We start from the raw sequence: 20,996 nt of genomic DNA, 5'->3' as shown, positions 1-20,996 counted from the left end.
ACCACAGTACTATGAAAATTGAAATCAACTCCAAGAAAAAAAAATTCAAAGACAACAAATACTTGGAGATTAAAGAACAGTCTACTAAAGAATTAATGGGTTAACCAGGAATTTAGAGAGAAATTAAAAAAGCACATAGAAGTCTATTAAAATGATAACACCATAGCCCCAGACCTCTGGGATGCAGCAAAGGTGGTCATAAGTGGAAAGTATACAGCAATCCAGGCCTTCCTAAAAAAGGAAATAGGGTCTCAGATACACAGCTTAACCTTACCCATTAAAGAGCTGGAAAAAGAAGAGGAAATAAAATTCCAAACCAGCAGAATAAGGGAAATAATAAAGACTAGAGCAGATTGAAACCAAAAAATCAAAACACAAACAAAACAAAACAAAAACAAACAAACAACAAATAAAAAACTAACAAAAAAGTCCAGTAGAACAGATCAATGAAATCAGGAGCTGGTTCTTTGAAAAAAAATGGCAAAATTGATAAGCCCCTAGCTAGTTTGATAAAAAAAAAAAAAAAAAAGGAAAGGACCAAAATAAATAAAATCAAGAATAAAACTGGAGAAATCACAACAAATAATAGAGAAATAAAAACATTAATAACAGAATATTATGATGAATTATATGCCAATAAATTGGCCAATCTGGAAGAAATGGACAAATTCCTAGAAATATATAAACTACCAAAACTGAAACAGGGAGAAATAGAATATTTGAAAAGACCCATAACGAGTAAAGAAATTGAATTAGTAATCAAAAATCTCCCCAAAACAACAGTCCAGGGCCAAATGGCTTTCCAGGGGAATTCTATCAAACATTTAAAGAAGTAGCATCTATTCATTTGAAGCTATTTCAAAAATATAGATGTAAGGAAAACTTCAAACTAATTTCATGAGGCCAGCATTAAGTTGATTCCAAAACCAAAGCCCCCAATAGAAAGGAGAGCTACAGACCAATTTCTCTGGTGAACATGGATGCAAAAAATCTCAACAAGAAACTAGCCAGCTGGTTAGAACAATACATTAAAAGAATTATTCACGATGACCAAGTGGGATTTATAACTGGGATGCAGGTCTGGTTCAATGTCCACAAATGAATCAATATGATAGATCACATTAATAAAAGAAAGGACAAGAACAATACGATCCTCTAACAGATGCAGGGAGACCATATTTCTTTTTTTTTCTTTTTCTTTTTTTTTTTTCAATATATGAAATTTATTGTCAAATTGGTTTCCATAGAACACCCAGTGCTCATCCCAAAAGGTACCCTCCTCAATACCCATCACCCACCCTCCCTTCCCTCCCACCCCCCATCAACCCTCAGTTTGCTCTCAGTTTTTAAGAGTCTCTTATGCTTTGGCTCTCTCCCACTCTAACCTCTTTTTTTTTCCTTCCCCTCCCCCATGGGTTTCTGTTAAGTTTCTCAGGATCCACATAAGAGTGAAAACATGGTATCTGTCTTTCTCTGTACGGCTTATTTCACTTAGCGTCACACTCTCCAGTTCCATCCACGTTTCTACAAAGGGCCATATTTCGTTCTTTCTCATTACCATGTGGTACTCCATTGTGTATATAAACCACAATTTCTTTATCCATTCATCAGTTGATGGACATTTAGGCTCTTCCACAATTTGGGTATTGTGAGAGTGCGGCTATAAACATTGGGGTACAAGTGCCCCTATGCATCAGTACTCCTGTATCCCTTGGGTAAATTCCCAGCAGTGATATTGCTGGATCATAGGGTAGGTCTATTTTTAATTTTCTGAGGAATCACCACACTGTTTTCCAGAGTGGCTGCACCAGTTTGCATTCCCACCAACAGTGCAAGAGGGTTCCCGTTTCTCCTCTCCAGCATCTATAGTCTCCTGATTTGTTCATTTTGGCCACTCTGACTGGCGTGAGGTGATATCTGAGTGTGGTTTTGATTTGAATTTCCCTGATGAGGAGCGACGTTGAACATCTTTTCATGTGCCTGTTGGCCATCCGGATGTCTTCTTTAGAGAAGTGTCTATTCATGTTTTCTGCCCATTTCTTCACTGGGTTATTTGATTTTCGGGTGTGGGGTTTGGTGAGCTATTTATAGATTTTGGATACTAGCCCTTTGTCCGATATGTCATTTGCAAATATCTTTTCCCATTCCGTTGGTTGCCATTTACTTTTGTTGGTTGTTTCCTTTGCTGTGCAGAAGCTTTTCTCTTCATAAGGTCCCAGTAATTCATTTTTGCTTTTAATTCCCTTGCCTTTGGGGATGTGTTGAGTAAGAGATTGCTACATCTGAGGTCAGAGAGGTCTTTTCCTGCTTTCTCCTCTAGGGTTTGGATGGTTTCCTGTCTCACATTCAGGTCCTTTATCCATTTTGAGTTTATTTTTGTGAATGGTGTGAGAAAGTGGTCTAGTTTCAACCTTCTGCATGTTGCTGTCCAGTTCTCCCAGCACCATTTGTTAAAGAGACTGTCTTTTTTCCATTGGATGTTCTTTCCTGCTTTGTCAAAGATGAGTTGGCCATACGTTTGTGAGTATAGTTCTGGGGTTTCTATTCTATTGCATTGGTCTATGTGTCTGTTTTTGTGCCAATACCATGCTGTCTTGATGATTACAGCTTTGGAGTAGAGGCTAAAGTCTGGGACTGTGATGCCTCCTGCTTTTGTCTTCTTCTTCAAAATTACTTTGGCTATTCGGGGCCTTTAGTGGTTCCATATGAATTTTAGGATTGCTTGTTCTAGCTTCGAGAAGAATGCTGGTGCAATTTTGATTGGGATTGCATTGAGTGTGTAGATAGCTTTGGGTAGTATTGACATTTTGACAATATTTATTCTTCCAATCCATGAGCAGGGAATGTCTTTCCATTTCTTTCAATCTTCTTCAATTACCTTCATAAGTTTTCTATAGTTTTCAGCATACAGATCTTTTACATCTTTGGTTAGATTTATTCCTAGGTATTTTAAGCTTCTTGGTGCAATTGTGAATGGGATCAGTTTCTTTATTTGTCTTTCTGTTGCTTCATTGTTAGTATATAAGAATGCAACTGATTTCTATACATTGATTTTGTATCCTGCAACTTTGCTGAATTCATGTATCAGTTATAGCAGACTTTGGTGGAGTCTATCGGATTTTCCATGTGTAGTATCATGTCATCTGCAAAAAGTGAAAGCTTGACTTCATCTTTGCCAAGTTGGATGCCTCTGATTTCCTTTTGTTGTCTGATTGCTGATGCTAGCACTTCCAGCACTATGTTAAACAATAGCGGTGAGAGTGGGCATCCCTGTTGTGTTCCTGATCTCAGGGAAAAAGCTCTCAGTTTTTCTCCATTGAGGATGATGCTAGCTGTGGGCTTTTCATAAATGGCTTTTATGATGTTTAAGTATGTTCCTTCTATCCCGACTTTCTCAAGGGTTTTTATTAAGAAAGGGTACTGAATTTTGTCAAAGGCCTTTTCTGCATCGATTGACAGGATCATATGGTTCTTCTCTTTTCTTTTATTAATGTGATGTATCACGTTGATTGATTTGCGAATGTTGAACCATCCCTGCATCCCAGGAATGAATCCCACTTGACCATGGTGAATAATTCTTTTTATATGCTGTTGAATTCGATTTGCTAGTATCTTATTGAGAATTTTTGCATCCATATTCATCAGGGATATTGGCCTGTAGTTCTCTTTTTTTACTGGGTCTCTGTCTGGTTTAGGAATCAAAGTAATAGTGGCTTCCTAGAATGAGTCTGGAAGTTTTCCTTCCCTTTCTATTTCTTGGAATAGCTTGAGAAGGATAGGTATTTTCTCTGCTTTAAACGTCTGGTAGAACTCCCCTGGGAAGCCATCTGGTCCTGGACTCTTATTTGTTGGGAGATTTTTGATAACCGATTCAATTTCTTCGCTGGTTATGGGTCTGTTCAAGCTTTCTATTTCCTCCTGATTGAGTTTTGGAAGCGTGTGGGTGTTTAGGAATTTGTCCATTTCTTCCAGGTTGTCCAATTTGTTGGCATATAATTTTTCATAGTATTCCCTGATAATTGCTTGTATCTCTGAGGGATTGGTTGTAATAATTCCATTTTCATTCATGATTTTATCTATTTGGGTCATCTCCCTTTTCTTCTTGAGAAGCCTGGCTAGAGGTTTGTCAATCTTGTTTATTTTTTCAAAAAACCAACTCTTGGTTTCGTTGATCTGCTCTACAGTTTTTTTAGATTCTATATTGATTATTTCTGCTCTGATCTTTATTATTTCTCTTCTTCTGTGGGGATTACGCTGCCTTTGCTGTTCTGCTTCTATTTCCTTTAGGTGTGCTGTTCGATTTCGTATTTGGGATTTTTCTTGTTTCCTAGGATAGGCCTGGATTGCAATGTATTTTCCTCTTAGGACTGCCTTCGCTGCGTCCCAAAGCATTTGGATGAGTGTATTTTCATTTTCATTTGTTTCCATATATTTTTTAATTTCTTCTCTAATTGCCTGGTTGACCCACTCATTCTTCAGTAGGGTGTTCTTTAACTTCCATGCTTTTGGAGGTTTTCCAGGCTTTTTCCTGTGGTTGATTTCAAGCTTCATGGCATTGTGGTCTGAAAGTACACGTGTATGATTTCAATTCTTCTATACTTATGAAGGGTTGTTTTGTGACCCAGTATATGATCTATCTTGGAGAATGTTCCATGTGCACTTGAGAAGAAAGTATATTCTGTTACTTTGGGATGCAGAGTTCTAAATATATCTGTCAAGTCCATCTGATCCAATGTGTCATTCAGGGCCCTTGTTTCTTTATTGACCGTGTGTCTAGATGATCTATCCATTTCTCTAAGTGGAGTGTTAAAGTCCCCTGCAATTACCACATTCTTATCAATAAGGTTGCTTATGTTTGTGAGTAATTGTTTTATATATTTGGGGGCTCCAATATTCAGCGCATAGACATTTATAATTGTTAGCTCTTCCTGATCGATTGACCCTGTAATTATTATATAATGCCCTTCTTCATCTCTTGTTACAGCCTTTAATTTAAAGTCTAGTTTGTCTGATATAATATGGCTACTCCAGCTTTCTTTTGGCTTCCAGTAGCATGATAAATAGTTCTCCATCCTGTCACTCTCAATCTAAAGGTGTCCTCAGATCTAAAATGAGTCTCTTGTAGACAGCAAATAGATGGGTCTTGGTTTTTGATCCATTCTTATACCCTATGTCTTTTGGTTGGCACATTTAATCCATTTACATTCAGTGTTATTATAGAAAGATACGGGTTTAGAGTCATTGTGCTGTCTGTAAGTTTTATACTTGTAGCGATGTCTCTGGTACTTTCTCTCACAGGATCCCCCTTAGGATCTCTTGTAGGGCTGGTTTAGTGGTGACAAATTCCTTCAGTTTTTGTTTGTTTGGGAAGACCTTTATCTCTCCTTATATTCTAAATGACAGACTTGCTGGATAAAGGATTCTCGGCTGCATATTTTTTCTGTCTAGCACACTGAAAATCTCGTGCCAATTCTTTCTGGCCTGCCAAGTTTCAAAAGAGAGATCAGTCACGAGTCTTATAGGTCTCCCTTTATATGTGAGGGCACGTTTATCCCTTGCTGCTTTCAGAATTTTCTCTTTATCCTTGTATTTTGCCAGTTTGACTATGATATGTTGTGCAGAAGATTGATTCAAGTTACGTCTGAAGGGAGTTCTCTGTGCCTCTTGGATTTCAATGCCTTTTTCCTTCCCCAGTTCAGGTTAATTCTCAGCTATCATTTCTTCAAGTACACCTTCAGCACCCTTCCCTCTCTCTTCCTCCTCTGGGATACCAATTATGCGTATATTATTTCTTTTTAGTGTGTCACTTAGTTCTCTAATTTTCCCCTCATACTCCTGGATTTTTTTATCTCTCTTTTTCCCAGCTTCCTCTTTTTCCATAATTTTATCTTCTAGTTCACCTATTCTCTCCTCTGCCTCTTCAATCCGAGCCGCCGTTGTTTCCATTTTGTTTTGCATTTCGTTTAAAGCATTTTTCAGCTCCTCCTGACTGTTCCTTAGTCCCTTGATCTCTGTAGCAAGAGATTATCTGCTGTCCTCTATGCTGTTTTCAAGCCCAGCGAATAATTTTATGACTATTATTCTAAATTCACTTTCTGTTATATTATTTAAATCCTTTTTGATCAGTTCATTAGCTGTTGTTATTTCCTGGAGATTCTTCTGAGGGGAATTCTTCAGCTTGGTCATTTTGGATAGTCCCTGGCGTGGTGAGGACCTGCAGGGCACTTCCCCTGTGCTGTGGTGTATAACTGGAGCTGGTGGGCGGAGTTGCAGTCAGACCTGAAGTCTGCCCCCCGGCCCACCACTGGGGCCACAGTCAGACTGGTGTGTGCCTTCTCTTCCCCTCTCCTAGGGGCGGGATTCACTGAGGGGTGGCGTGGCCTGTCTGCGCTACTTGCACACTGCCAGGCTTGTGGTGCTGGGGATCTGGCGTATTAGCTGGGGTGGGTAGGCAAGGTGCACGGGGGCAGAAGGGGCAGTCTTACCTTGCTTCTCCTTAGGTGATCCACTTCAGGAGGGGCCCTGTGGCAGCGGGAGGGAGTCAGATCTGCTGCTGGAGGGGTGGCTCCGCAGAAGCACCGCGTTGGGTGTTTGCGAGGAGCAAGCAAGTTCCCTGGCAGGAACTGGTTCCCTTTTGGGTTTTTGCTGGGGGATGGGCGTGAGAGATGGCGCTGGCGAGCGCCTTTGTTCCTTGCCAAACTGAGCTCTGTTGTCCTGGGGCTCAGCAACTCTCCCTCCCTTTGTCCTCCAGCCTTCCTGCTTTCTCAGCAGAGGTGTTAACTTATGACCTCCCAGATGCTAAGCAGGTGCTGCTTGCTGTCGGAACACACTCTGTCAGGCCCCTCCGCTTTTGTGAGCCAGACTCGGGGTCTCTGCTTGGCCCGGCTCCCTCCCACCAGTCTGTGGAGCGAGCACCGCCTTTCCGCCCTTCCTACCCTCTTCCGTGGGCCTCTCGTCTGCGCTTCGCTCCGGAGACTCCATTCTGCTAGTTTCTGGTGGTTTTTTGGGTTAGTTAGGCAGGTGTAGATGGAATCTAAGTGATCAACAGGATGAGCGGTGAGCTCAGCGTCCTCCTAAGCCACCATCTTCCAGTCCATCCCAGGGAGAGCATATTTCTTGATAAAATATCAAAATACATCTTTGTTTCTTGATAAGAACCCTCAAGAAAGTAGGGATAGAAGGATCACACCTCAAGATCATGAAAACCATATATGAAAGACCCAGCAATAATATCATCATCCTGAGCGGTCTCCCTTTAAGGTCAGGAACACGACAGGGATGTCCACTCTCACCACTGTTACTCAACACAGTATTGGAAGTCTTAGCCTCAGTAATCAGACAATAAAAAGAAATAAAAGGCATCCAAATCAACAAGGAGGAAGTCAAATTTTCACTCTTTGCAGATGACATGATGCTCTGTATGTAAAACCCAAAGATTCCAACAAAAACCTGCTAGAACTGATCCATAAATTCAGCAAAGTCACAGGATATAAAATCAATGCACAGAAATCTGTTGCATTTTTATACACTGATAATGAAGTAGAAGAAAGAGAAATTAAGAAATATATCCCATTGTGAAAATATAGATCCCATTTAAAATTGTTCCAAAAACTATGAAATAACCTAACCAAAGAAGTAAAATAAACCTAACCAAACAGATGAAAAATCTACACACTGAAAACTATAGAAAGCTTATGAAAGAAATTGAAAAAGACACAAAAAATGGAAAAAAATATTACATGCTCATGTATTGGAAGAACAAATATTGTTAAAATGTCTGTCTACCCAAACCAATCTGCATATTCAATGCAACCCCTATTAAATAACACCTGCATTTTTCACAAAGCTAGAACAAACAATCCTAAAATTTGTAAGGAAACAAAAAAAGACCCCGAATACCCAAAGCAATCCTGAAAAAGAACACCAAAGCTGGAGGCATCATATTTTTGGACTTCAAGATGTATTACAAGCTGTAATCATAAAGAGAGTATGGTACTGGCACAAGAACAGTCACTCAAATCAATGGAACAGAATAGAGAACCCAGAAGTGGACCCACAAACATACGGCCAACTAATTTTTGACCAAGCAGGAAAGAATATCAAATGGAATAAAGACAGTCTCCTTAGCAAATGGTGTTGGGAAAACTAGACAGCGACATGGAGAACATTGAACCTGGACCACTTTCTTTCACCAGACACAAAAATAAACTCAAAATGGATGGGATGGAAGACCTTAATGTGAGACAGGAAGCCATCAAAATCCTAGAGAAGAAAGCAGACCAATACCTCTTTGATCTTGGCCAAAGCAACTTCTTACTCAACATGTCTTTGGAGGCAAGGGAAACAAAAGCAAAAATGAACTATTGGGACCTCATCAAGATAAAAATCTGCACAGTGAAGGAAACAATTAGCAAAATTAAAAGGAAACCAACTGAATGGGGGAAGATATTTTCAAATGACATATCAGATAAAGGGCTATTATGAAAGATCTATAAATAGCTTATCAAACTCAATGCCCCCCAAATAAATAATCCAGTTAAGACATGGGGGGACATTTTTTCAAAGACACACAGATGGCTAACAGACACATGAAAAATTGCTCAACATCACTCATCATATGGGAAATACAAATCAAACCCACAATGAGATACCACCTCACATCAGCCAGAAAGGCTATATTTAACAATACAGGAAACAAGAGATGTTGTTGAGGATGTAGAGAAAGGGGAATCCTCTTACACTGTTAGTGAGAACGCAAACTTGTGAAGCCACTCTGGAAAACAGTATGTAGGCTCCTCAAAATTTAAAAAATAGAACTACTTTATGACACAGCAATTGCACTACTATGTTTTTATCCAAAGGATACAAAATACTGATTCAAAAAGTCGCATGCACCTCAATGTTTATAGCAGCATAATCAACAATAACCAAATTATAGAGGAAGCTCAAATGTCTACTGACTGATGAAAGGATTAAAATGATAATGAAGTTGTGGTATATTTATATTTATATTTGTATTTATATTTATATTTATATTTATACTTATGTTTATGACTATGTTCATATTCACACACATACACACTTATGAATGGATAACCAAGTAGTGATGCATGCACACACATACATATATGTGCAATGGAATATTACTCAGCCATCAAAAAATAATGAAATACATGCAATGGAATATTACTCAGCCATCAAAAATAATGAAATACTGCCACTTGTAACAATGTGGATGGAGTTGGAGTGTATTATTCTAAGTGAAATAAGTCAGTAAGAGGTAGACAAATACTGTATTTTTTCACTCAGATGTGGAATTTAAGAAACAAAACAAATGAATATTTTGGAAAAGGGAAAAATTGAGAGAAGCAAACCATAACTTTAGAGAATAAACTGAGGATTGATGGAGGGAGGTGGGCTAGTGATGGGCTAAATGTCTGATGGGTATTAAGGAGGGCCCTTGTTGTGATGTGCACTGTTATATGTAAGTGATGAATAACTAAATTATATACCCAAAACCAATTTTGCCATATATGAGAGGTAACTAGAATTTAAATAAAACCTTGAAAAAAAGTATCCAATACTCAAAAAAAACATTATCCATTTAAAAATGGGGAGAAGATATGAATAGACATTTCTCCAAAGAAGAAATTAAATGGTCAACACACACCTGAGAAAATGTTCATCATCACTTACCTTTAGGGAATTGCAAATCAAAACTAAAATGAGATATCAGTTTACTCCTGTGAAAATGGCTGAACTCAACAACACAATAAACAACAGGCATTGGAGAGGACGTGAAGAATGGGGAATGCTCTTGTGCTGCCTGTGGGAATGCAAACTGGTGTAGCCACTGTATTGAAGTTCCACAAAAAGTTCACTATAGAACTACCTGTGATCCCTCCAGTGTGCTACTGGGTGTTTACCCAAAAAATACAAAAACACCATTTAAAAGGGATACATGCACCCGAATATTTATAGCAATATAATCTATAATAGCCAAATTGTGGAAACAGCCCAGGTGTGCATTGAGTGATAAATGGATAAATAAGTTGTGGTATATATATATATATATATATATATATATATGAGGGAATATTAGTCAGCTATAAAAATATGAAATCTTGACACTTGTAATGATGTAGATGGAGCTAGAGAGTATTATGCTAGGCAAAATGAGTCAGTCAAAGAAAGACATATACCATATGACTTCACTCATATGTGGAACTTAAGAAACAAAACAAATGAGCATCATGGAAAAAGAAAGAGGCAAACCAACAGACTCTTAACTATAGATAAATAACTGATGGTTAGCAGAGAGGAAGTGGTTGGAAGGATGGGTTAAATAGGTGATGGGGATTAAACAGTGTTCTTGTTGTGATGAACACCAGGTGTCATATGTAAGTGTTGGATCACTAAATTACACACCTGAACCTAATGTTACACTATATATTAAGTAGTTAGAATTTAAATAATTTTTTTAAAAAACTTAAGAACATTAAAAATGTTAGCAAACCAAAAACAACACCATATCAAAAAATATGTATTGAGAATTTATAATTTACTAACAAAATGAAAAAATGGTTCAACACATATATAAATATATATATGTTTATATATATTTATATATATATATATATATTTAATATACCATGTTAACAGAAAGAAGTAAAAATCCACACAATAATCTCAACTAATTTGGAAAAATAACTTGACAATATTCAACACTCCTTAATGATAAAAATATTCAACAAACTAGAAATAGGAAACTCCCTTAACGTAATAATCGCATTGTATTTTACCTCCCTAAAATTGACATAACAATGTACCACAGACTGACTGCCTTCACAGTATACATTTATTTTCTCACAACTCTGAAAACTAGAAGTCTGAGATCACAGTGACAGTACAGCTGATTTCTTCTGAAGATTTTCTTTTTGTCTTGAAGATGGCCATCTTCTCAGTGTTTTCACATATCTTTCCTCTGTTCTTGACCACACTTATATTTCTAATTCTGATAAGGATACCAATCCTATTGGATTAGGACCCACACTAATTACCTCATTTGATTTTAATTACTTATCTAAAAGGTCTTTTCTACAAATACTGTCACATTCTGAGGCACTGGATGTTAGAACTTCAACATATTAATTTTGGGAGTAGTAATCCAATGTATTATAACTCCCCATATTTATTTTCTTCTCGCATATAAAATGCATTCATGCATCACAAAATCCCCCAAAGTCTTAACCCATTCCATCATAAACTCTAATTCTAATATCTAATCTAAATATTTTCTCATAAGTTATGGGGGAGACTTAAGGTATGATTCTTCCTTGAGACAAAATTCCTCTTCAGCCATGAACTTGTGAAACCAGAGAAGATGTATGCTTCCCCAACTGAATGGTGTGACATTAATAGGGCATACATTCTTATTCAAAATTGGAGAAAATGTAAAGAATAAAAAGGTCTTCAGACGTAAGCAAAACCAAAACCCAGCAAGGAAATTTCCATTTAATTTTATCCTTCTTAACTGCATTCTTTATCTTTTGCATCCATTGATCAATGTCTCTATACCCTTGGCTTTGGGCAATAGCCATGCATGCATTCTTAGACCTGGGCAGAAGCAGCCTGGACCACTTAAATCTGCGTGATAGACCCAATCTTTGAAACCAAGGATTAGGTTCTGCCCTCTGAAATCAAGGAGACAGCCTTGCCATCCAGGTCTGTATCCTCTGGACCTGTGGTTGTGGTGGCAGTTATGAAGACCAGTAAACTGCCTTTAGGGCCATTCTTCCCTTTTCTTAAAGAATAACACATTTTAAGCCAGATATCTCTTTTGCCCTTCCTGAAGAATCCAAGAAAGTTGATAGCTTTCTTTTATTTTCTCCCTTTTAGTATAATCTGGGCATGTTTCTGTTTGTATAAAATCCTAAAAGCCTTTTGTCCTCCCATGCTTTTGCTGGTATAAAACCCTAAAACCATGTTGCCTCCCATGCAAATCACAGAAGTCAAAACTATTAGACAACAGGCTGTTCCACAGATATTTCCTGGAAACCTGCATCTCTACTCCTGGATTCTGTTGAGATAGTTTATTGGACCTATGAATCACACCCATGATCTCATTAACAAATTGTTGGCCAACCACGTCTTTGATGTGTTCTCAGAAAATATTTTCACATTTTTTTGCAATATGAATGATATGAAAGTTTTCAAAATCTTCAAGTTCTGATTTCTTTTTAATAAGCAATATCCTCTTCAATTACCTATTTTCTTGAATTTTACTATGAAGAACAAGGAAAAACCAAGCCACATTAATACTTTAATACCAGAAATTTCAAAGATGTGTGAAGACATTCCAATGTAACTTAAACACATTAAGACAAACTATTGTAAGACAAAAACAATCTATGTTAACAAAAATCATCCTAATCAGTACCCTAATTCATGAATTGATCTCTTGATTTTCTCAGTAGTGAACATTAGCCAGTGCTTGGTCATTATTCCTGATAGTATGGGTCACTAAATTATAGGCCATAGGTAAAACTGACCCTATCACCTGTTTTATAAATGGTTTATTAGAGCACAGCCACATTCATTTGTTTACATATTGTCTACATCTGCTTTCATGCTACAACAGCAGTGTTGTATAGTTTCAAGACTGTATATGCCACAAAGTTGAAAATTTTCCCATATGGCTCTTTACCAGAAAAGTTTGCAGAGACATGCTCTGTAGAAACATGACATAATATCATTTCCACACAAAAATACTTAGACTAAACATGATCTCTTAAGTAGAAATAAGTTAAAATCTTTAACAAAATATATTAAAATTGAAAACACTTGAAGACTTATGATTTACATAGAAAATATGGAATAGCAATAATTCGTTTATCATTTGTTACACACCATTTGGAAAAATTACTAAGGAAAATTACCTGATGCCACTAAATATATATTTTTGAATAAATAAAAAATATCTTCCTTGTAAATAAGTATAGATTGAGAGTACTATGTAATAATTAAAAAAAATAAACCTTCTATTGATAAATATTGATTTTTTTGGTGTGTGTTTGCTTTCACATGCATTGCTGAAATGGAGTTCCTTTAAAAAATCCCTTAAAGCATATATACTGCTATTTCTCAGCATTAATATATAGAAATGGAATTTCTGAGTCAATAAGAATGCACACTAAACATTCTGATACTTGTCAAAATGCCATATGAAAACTTGCACCAGTTTATATTCTTTGTAACATCATGTTCAAATGGAAGCAGCCTAGGAGAAAGATTTCAGAGGATGAACTCTGGAGTTAGATTGCCTGGTTGCAAATCTCAGGTCTGGCACTCATGAGCTGTGTGCCTTTGGACAAGTTACATTACCTCTCAATGTCTCAGTTTCCTTAGAACTTGGATAGTAGAATCTATTGGATAAGAAAGAACAAAATTCCTGAGCTGAATAACAAATTTATCACAATTTTTCTACTTCCCACCAAATGCTGAAACAAACTTCAGCCAAGTTCTTTGCCACTTTATACTTAGGATCACCATTTCTCCTATTTCCTGTAATATAGTCCTCATTTTAGCCTGATATGCTACCAGAAATACCTTTAATGTTCATATTTCTACCAACAGTTTCCTCAAGCCAATCTATGTTTTTTTTTTATTTTTTATTTATTTATTTTTTCAACGTTTATTTATTTTTGGGACAGAGAGAGACAAAGCATGAACGGGGGAGAGGCAGAGAGAGAGGGAGACACAGAATCGGAAACAGGCTCCAGGCTCTGAGCCATCAGCCCAGAGCCTGATGCGGGGCTCGAACTCCCGGACCGCGAGATCGTGACTTGGCTGAACTGGGACGCTTAACCGACTGCGCCACCCAGGCGCCCCTATGTGTTTTTTTTAAATATGAACTTCAAAACACTTCCAACCTCAAACCATTAACTAGATTTAAAGCCATTTCCACATTTTTAGGCATTTTCTTTTACAGAAGCATTCCATTTCAAAGTATCAGATCTGTATTAGTTTGCTAAGATTGTTAAGACTGACATAACAAAGTACCACAGAACTGAGTGGCTTAAATAACAAAAATTTGCTCTTATATTTCTGGTAAGTGTAACTTTTTATATTTATCTGAGGGGATTTCTTCTTATTTTAAGTTTCTATTTAAATTTCATTTAGTTAACATAGAGTGTACAGGTGTACAATATAGTGAATCAACAAAACTAAAAGGCAACCGGCGGAATGGGAAAAGATATTTGCAAATGACATATTGGATAAAGGGCTAGTATCTAAAATCTATAAAGAACTCACCAAACTCCACACCCTAAAAACAAATAATCCAGTGATGAAATGGGCAGAAAACATGAATAGACACTTTTCAAAAGAAGACATCCAGATGGTCAACAGGCACATGAAAAGATGCTCAACGTCATTCCTCATCAGGGATATACAAATCAAAACCACACTGAGATACCACCTCATGCCAGTCAGAGTGGCTAAACTGAACAAATCAGGAGACTATAGATGCTGGAGAGGATGTGGAGAAATGGGAACCCTTTTGCACTCTTGTTGGGAATGCAAACTGGTGCAGCCACTCTGGAAAACAGTGTGGAAGTTCCTAAAAGCATTAAAAATAGAACTACCCTATGACCCAGCAATAGCACTGCTAGGAATTTACCCAAGGGATACAGGAGTGCTGATGCATAGGGGCACATGTACCCCAATGTTTGTAGCAGCACTTTTAACAATAGCTAAATTATGGAAAGAGCCTAAATGTCCACCAGCTGATGAATGGATAAAGAAGATGTGGTTTATATATACAATGGAATACTACTTGGCAATGAGAAAGAATGAAATCTGGACATTTGCAGCAACGTGGGTGGAACTGGAGGGTATTATGCTAAGTGAAATAAGCCAGGCAGAGAAAGACAGATACCATATGTTTTCACTCATAGGTGCATCTTGAGAAACTTAACAGAAGACCATGAAAGGACGCTATCAATAGAATGATGATGAAACCACAGAATGAAAAAATAATAAAAAATAAAGCAAACAATGTATCTGATAAGGAGTTAATACCCATAATTATACTTTTATTTCTTATTTTTAAAGTTTATTTATTTTTAAATTATTTTTCATGTTTTCATTCATTTTTGAAGGAGAGAGAGAGAGAGCATGAGCAGAGGAAGAGCAGAGAGAGAGAAGGAGACACAGAATTCGAAGCAGGCTCCAGGCTCTGACCTGCAGGGCTAGAACTCACAAACCATGAGATCATGACCTGAGCTGACGTCGGACGCCTAGCCGACTGAGCCACCTGGGCGCCCCATGAAGTTTATTTATTTTTGAGAGAGAGAGAGAGAGAGAGAGAGAGAGCATGGGTAAGTGTGGGTGGGGCAGAGAGAGAGAGGGAGAGTGAGAGAATGCCAAGTAGGCGCTACACTGTCAGTGTGGAACCTGATGCAAGGCTTGAACTCATGAACCCTGAGATCATGAACTGAGATGAAGTCAGATGCTTAACTGATTGAGCCACCTAGTTTTCCCAGAGTATATATTTTTAAATAGTCCTACACCTAATAACAAACAAACAAACAAACAAACAAAACCATATAGCCCCCTTTATAAAATGGACAAAGGGTATAAACATTTATCCAAATATATACATATGGCTAATAAACACATGAAAAACGCTCAACATCACTAATCAATAGAGAAATGCAAATTAAAAACACAATGAGAGCTTTTCATATCCTTTAAAATGATTATTATAAAAAAACAGAAAAGCAAGTGTAGGTAAAAATGTGGAAATATTGAAACTTTTATGCACTATTGATTGTTGGGGATGTAAAATGGTGCTGCCTTCATGAAAAACATTATGGTGGCTTCTCAAAAAAAAAGTTTATGATCCAGGAATTCCACATATGATATATACACAAAATAAATAAAATACAAACTGAGACACATATTTATACATCCATGTTCATAGCATCATTATTCACAATAGTCAAAAAACAAAAACTAACATCCGTTCATGGATGAGTGGATAAAGAAAATGTGAGATCTATATCTATATCTATATCTATATCTATATCTATCCAGATAGATAGATAGATATAATGAGATATAATTCAGCCTTAAAGAGAATGGGAATTCTGACATTTGCTACAAGATTAATAAACCTAAAACATGTTATGTGAAATGACAGTCACAAAAAGATTAATACTGTATGATTCAACTTGTATGAGGCATGTATAGAACTCAAATTCATACAGACAGAAAAGTAAAATGGTGGTTTCCAGTAGTTGTGAAAGGGGAAAATGGGGAGGCTATTTAATGCATATAAAGTTTCAGTTTAAGATAGAAAAAATTTTAGAGGTGGGTGGAGGTAAAGGCTGAATAATATTACATGTACTAATGACACTGAAGTGTACACTTAAATTTTTTTAATATGATGATTTTTATGTTATGTATATTTTTCACAATGAACATGTCTCAAAGAAATACTGATAGTTCATTTGCTTTGTTCTTAAATTAAACATAGGAGTAAAATCATATGGTATTTTTCTTTCTTTCTCTGAGTTAATTTCACATGACATAGTAGCCTCAATACAAATGGTAATATCTCATGCTTTTTTATGGTGAAGTACACACACACACACACACACACACACGTGCGTATCCCATATATTCTTTATCCATTCATCTATTCATGGACACTTGGGTTTATTCCATATCTTGGTTATTGTAAATAAATAATGCTGCAGTAAACATAGGGGTGCATATATCTTTGCAAATTAGTATTTTATTTTCTTTGGGTAAGTACTCAGAGTGAAATTACTGGATCATATATATAGTCAATCTATTTTTAATTTTTTAAGGAACCTCCATACTACTTTCCACAGTAGCTCTACCAATTTTCATTCCCACAAACAGTGCATGAGGGATTCTCTTTCTCTACATCCTCAAGAACACTTGTTACTTTTTTGTCTTTCTGATTCTAGGCATTCTGACAGGTGTAAGGTGAGATCACACTGTGGCTTTAATTTTTTAAAGTATTTATTTTTGAGAAAGAGAGAGAGAGTGTGAGCAAGGGAGGGTCAGAGGGAGAGGGGGACACAGAATCTGAAGCAGGGTTCAGGCTCTGAGCTGTCATCACAAAACCCGATGCAAAGCTTGAAATCACGGACCATGAAATCATGACCTGAACTGAAGTCAGACGCTTAACTGACTGAGCCACTAAGGCGCCCCTTTCATTGTGACTTTGATTTGCACTTCCCTGATGATTAGTGATGTTCAGCATCTTTTCATGTGTCTGTTGGTCATGTGCATGTCTTTTTAAATATTCTATGAATCCAAAGTTACCTTGATTCCAAACAAGACAGAGACCCCACTTTATGGGAGAATTGCAGGCCAATATGCCTGATGAACCTGGATGCAAAAATTTTCAACAGGGTACTAGCAAATTGAATTCAATAGTCATTAAAAGAATTATTCACCATGATCAAGTGGGATTCATTCCCGGGTTGGAGGGCTGCAATCAATCAACCTGGTACCCACATTAATAGAAGAATGGATACGAATTATATGATCCTGACAATAGATGAAGAAAAAAAGCATTTGACAAAATACAGTATAATTTCTTAATAAAAACCCTCAAGAAAGTCAGTATAGAAGGAAAACCCTCAAGAAAGTCAGGAGAGAAGGAAAAAAAACTTAATATCAGAAAAGCCTTTGTGAAAGGCCTACAGCTAATATTATCCTTAAAGGGAAAAACAGAGCTTTCCCCTTGGACTGAAGGAAATGACAGGGATGTCTTGTTTCACCACTGTTGTTTAATATAGTGTTGGGAGTCCTTGCCTCAGCAATCAGACAGCAAAAGAAAATAAAAGGTGTCCACATAGGCAAAGAAGAAGTAAAACTTTCATTCTTCACAGATGACATGATTCTCCACATGGAAAACCCAAAAGGTTTCACCAAAAAACTGCTAGAGCTGATACAGGATTTCAGCAAAGTTGCAGGATATAAAATCAATGTACAGAAATCAGTTGCATTTCTATACACCAATAATGAAGCAACAGAAAGAGACATCAGAAAATCAATTCCATTTACCATTTACAATTGCATCAAAAACCATAAAATATCTAGGAATAAATATAACCAAGGAGGTAAAAGATCTGTATACTGAAAACCATTGAAAGCTTATGAAATAAATTGAAGGATACATGAAGAAATGTAAAAATATTCCATTCTCATGGACGGGAAGAACAAATATTGTTAAAATTTTGGTACTACCAAAGACAATCTACACATTCAATACAATCACTGGCATAATGGCACAAGCATTCTTCACAGCGCTGGAACAAACAATCCTCAAATTTGTATAGAACCATGAAAGACCCTGGATAGCCAACGTAATGTTGAAAAAGGAAACCAAAGATGGAGGTATCACAATCCCAGACTTTAATTTATATTACAAAGCTGTAATCATCAAGACAGTATGGTACTGGTGCAAAAACAGACAAATAAATCAATGGAATAGAATACAGAACCCAGAAATGGACCCACAAATACATGGCCAACTAATCTTCAACAAAGCAGGAAAGAGTATCCAATGGAAAAATGACAGTCTCCTTAGCAAATGGTGCTGGGATACCTGGACAGCAACAGGTAGAAGAATGAAATTGGACAACTTTCTTACACCATCCACAAAAGTGAGTTAAAAATGGATAAAAGACCTAAATTTGAGAAAAGAAACCATCAAAATCCTAGAGGAGAAAACAGGAAGCAACCTCTTTGATCTAGGCAGCAGCATCTCCTTTCTTGACAGGTCTCAGGGGGGAAGGGAAATAAAAGCAAAAATGAACTATTGGGACATGATCAGATAAAAGGCTTCTGCACAAGAGAGGAAAATATCAACCAAACTAAAAGGCAACTGACAGAACGGGAGAAGATATTTGCAAATGACATAATGGATAAAGGGTTAGTAGCCAAAATCTATAAAGAACTTACCAAACACAACACCAAAAAAACAAATAATCCAATGAAGAAGTGGGCATAAGACATGAATAGAAAGTTTTCCAAAGAAGACATCCAGATTTCAAAAGGATACAAGAAACAATACTCAACATCATTCATCATCAGGGAAATACAAATCAAAACCACAATGAGATGGCACCTCACACCTGTGAGAATGGCTAAAATTAACAACTCAGGAAACAACAGATGTTGGTGAGGATGTGAGAAAGGTAAATCTTATTGCACTGTTGGTGAGAATGGAAACAGGTGCAGCCACTCTTGAAAACAGTGTGGAGGTTCCTCAAAAAATTAAAAATAGGGGAAACTGGGTGGCCCAGTTAGTTAAGCGTCTGACTTTGGCTCAAGTCATGGTCTTGCCATCCATGAGTTCAAGCCTTGCATCGGACTCTGTGATGATAGCTTCAGATTCTGTGTGTCCCTCTCTCTGCCCCTCCCCCACTCATGCTCTGTCTGTCTCTCTTTCAAAAATAAATTAGCATTAAAAAATTAAAAATAGAACTACTCTATAACCCAGAAACTGTACTACTGGACTTTATCCAAAGGATACAAAAATGGTGATTTGAAGGGGTACATGCACCTCAATGTTTATAGCAGTGCTATTGAAATTATGGAAAGAGTCCAAATGTCCATCAACTGATGAATAGATTAAGAAGGTGTGGTATATATATACAATGGAATATTACTTGGTAATCAAAAATAATGAAATCTTACCATTTACAAAAATGTGGATGGAACTGGTGGGTATTATGCTAAGTGAAATAAGTCAGTCAGAGAAAGACAGATGTCATATGATTTCACTCATTAATGGAATTTGAGAAATGTAACACATGAACATAGGAGAAGGGAAGGAAAAATAAGATAAAAACAGGGAGGCAAACCATAAGAAACTCAAATGCAGAGAACAAACTGGGGTTTGATGGGGGTGATCAGGTGAGGGAGGTGCATTAAATGTGTGATGGACATTAAGGAGTGCACTTATTGGGATGAGCACCGTGTTATATGAAAGTGATGAATCACTGGGCTCTACTCCTGAAGCTAAGACTACACTGTATGTTAACCACGTTGAGAATAAAATACTACTAGTATTACTACTACTACTACTACTGCTAACAATAATAATAACATTTTGAAAACTAACAAACAAAGAAAAAAATACAAATCCAAAATGGACTCTTAAATACAGGGAACAAAGTGGTTTTTGCAAGAAGGAAGGTGGGTAGGGGAATGGGTGAAACAGATAAAGGTTATTAAGAGGTACATCTTTTAGTTACAAAATAAATAATTCATGGAGATGAAATGTACAGCACAGGAAATATAGTCAAAAAGATGCTAATAACGTTGATTGATGGCAGATGATATGTACACTTAATCATGGTGACCACTGAACAATGTATAGAATTGTTGAATTAACATATTGTATGATCAAAAATAACAACATAAATGTATGTTAATTATACTTCATTAAAGGAAAAAAAAAACTAATAGAATTGAAAAAGACAAATAGACAAACAGTTTAATTGCTGTTCAAACCACTGTTCTGGAAGAAGAAAAAAAAAGTAGTGTGAATAATACAGCTCTATGTGGATGGAGCTAGAATGTATTATACCTAGCAAAATAAGACAGTGAAAGACAAATACTATATGATTTCATTCATATGTGGAATTTAAGAAAAAAAACAGATAAACACATTGGTGGGGGGAGAGGAAAAGGGAAACAAACCACAAGAGACTCTTAATTATAAAGAAAAAAGTGAAGGTTGATGGAGGGATGTGGGTGGGAAATGCACTAGATGGGTGATGGATATTAAGGAGGGCACTTGTGATGAGCACTGCATGTTGTAGGAAAGTGATGAATCATGGAATTCTACTTCTGAAACCAATATTGTACAATGTATTAATTAAATATATATTTTTTAATTCAAGATAAAAAAGAAAAAGTAACAAACTAAGTCTTACTATCAA

Source organism: Acinonyx jubatus, chromosome X, assembly GCF_027475565.1.
Source record: "Acinonyx jubatus isolate Ajub_Pintada_27869175 chromosome X, VMU_Ajub_asm_v1.0, whole genome shotgun sequence".
Lineage (NCBI taxonomy): Eukaryota > Metazoa > Chordata > Mammalia > Carnivora > Felidae > Acinonyx > Acinonyx jubatus.
The sequence above is the reverse complement of the archived record's forward strand: the minus strand, read 5'-3'. Positions refer to the sequence as shown.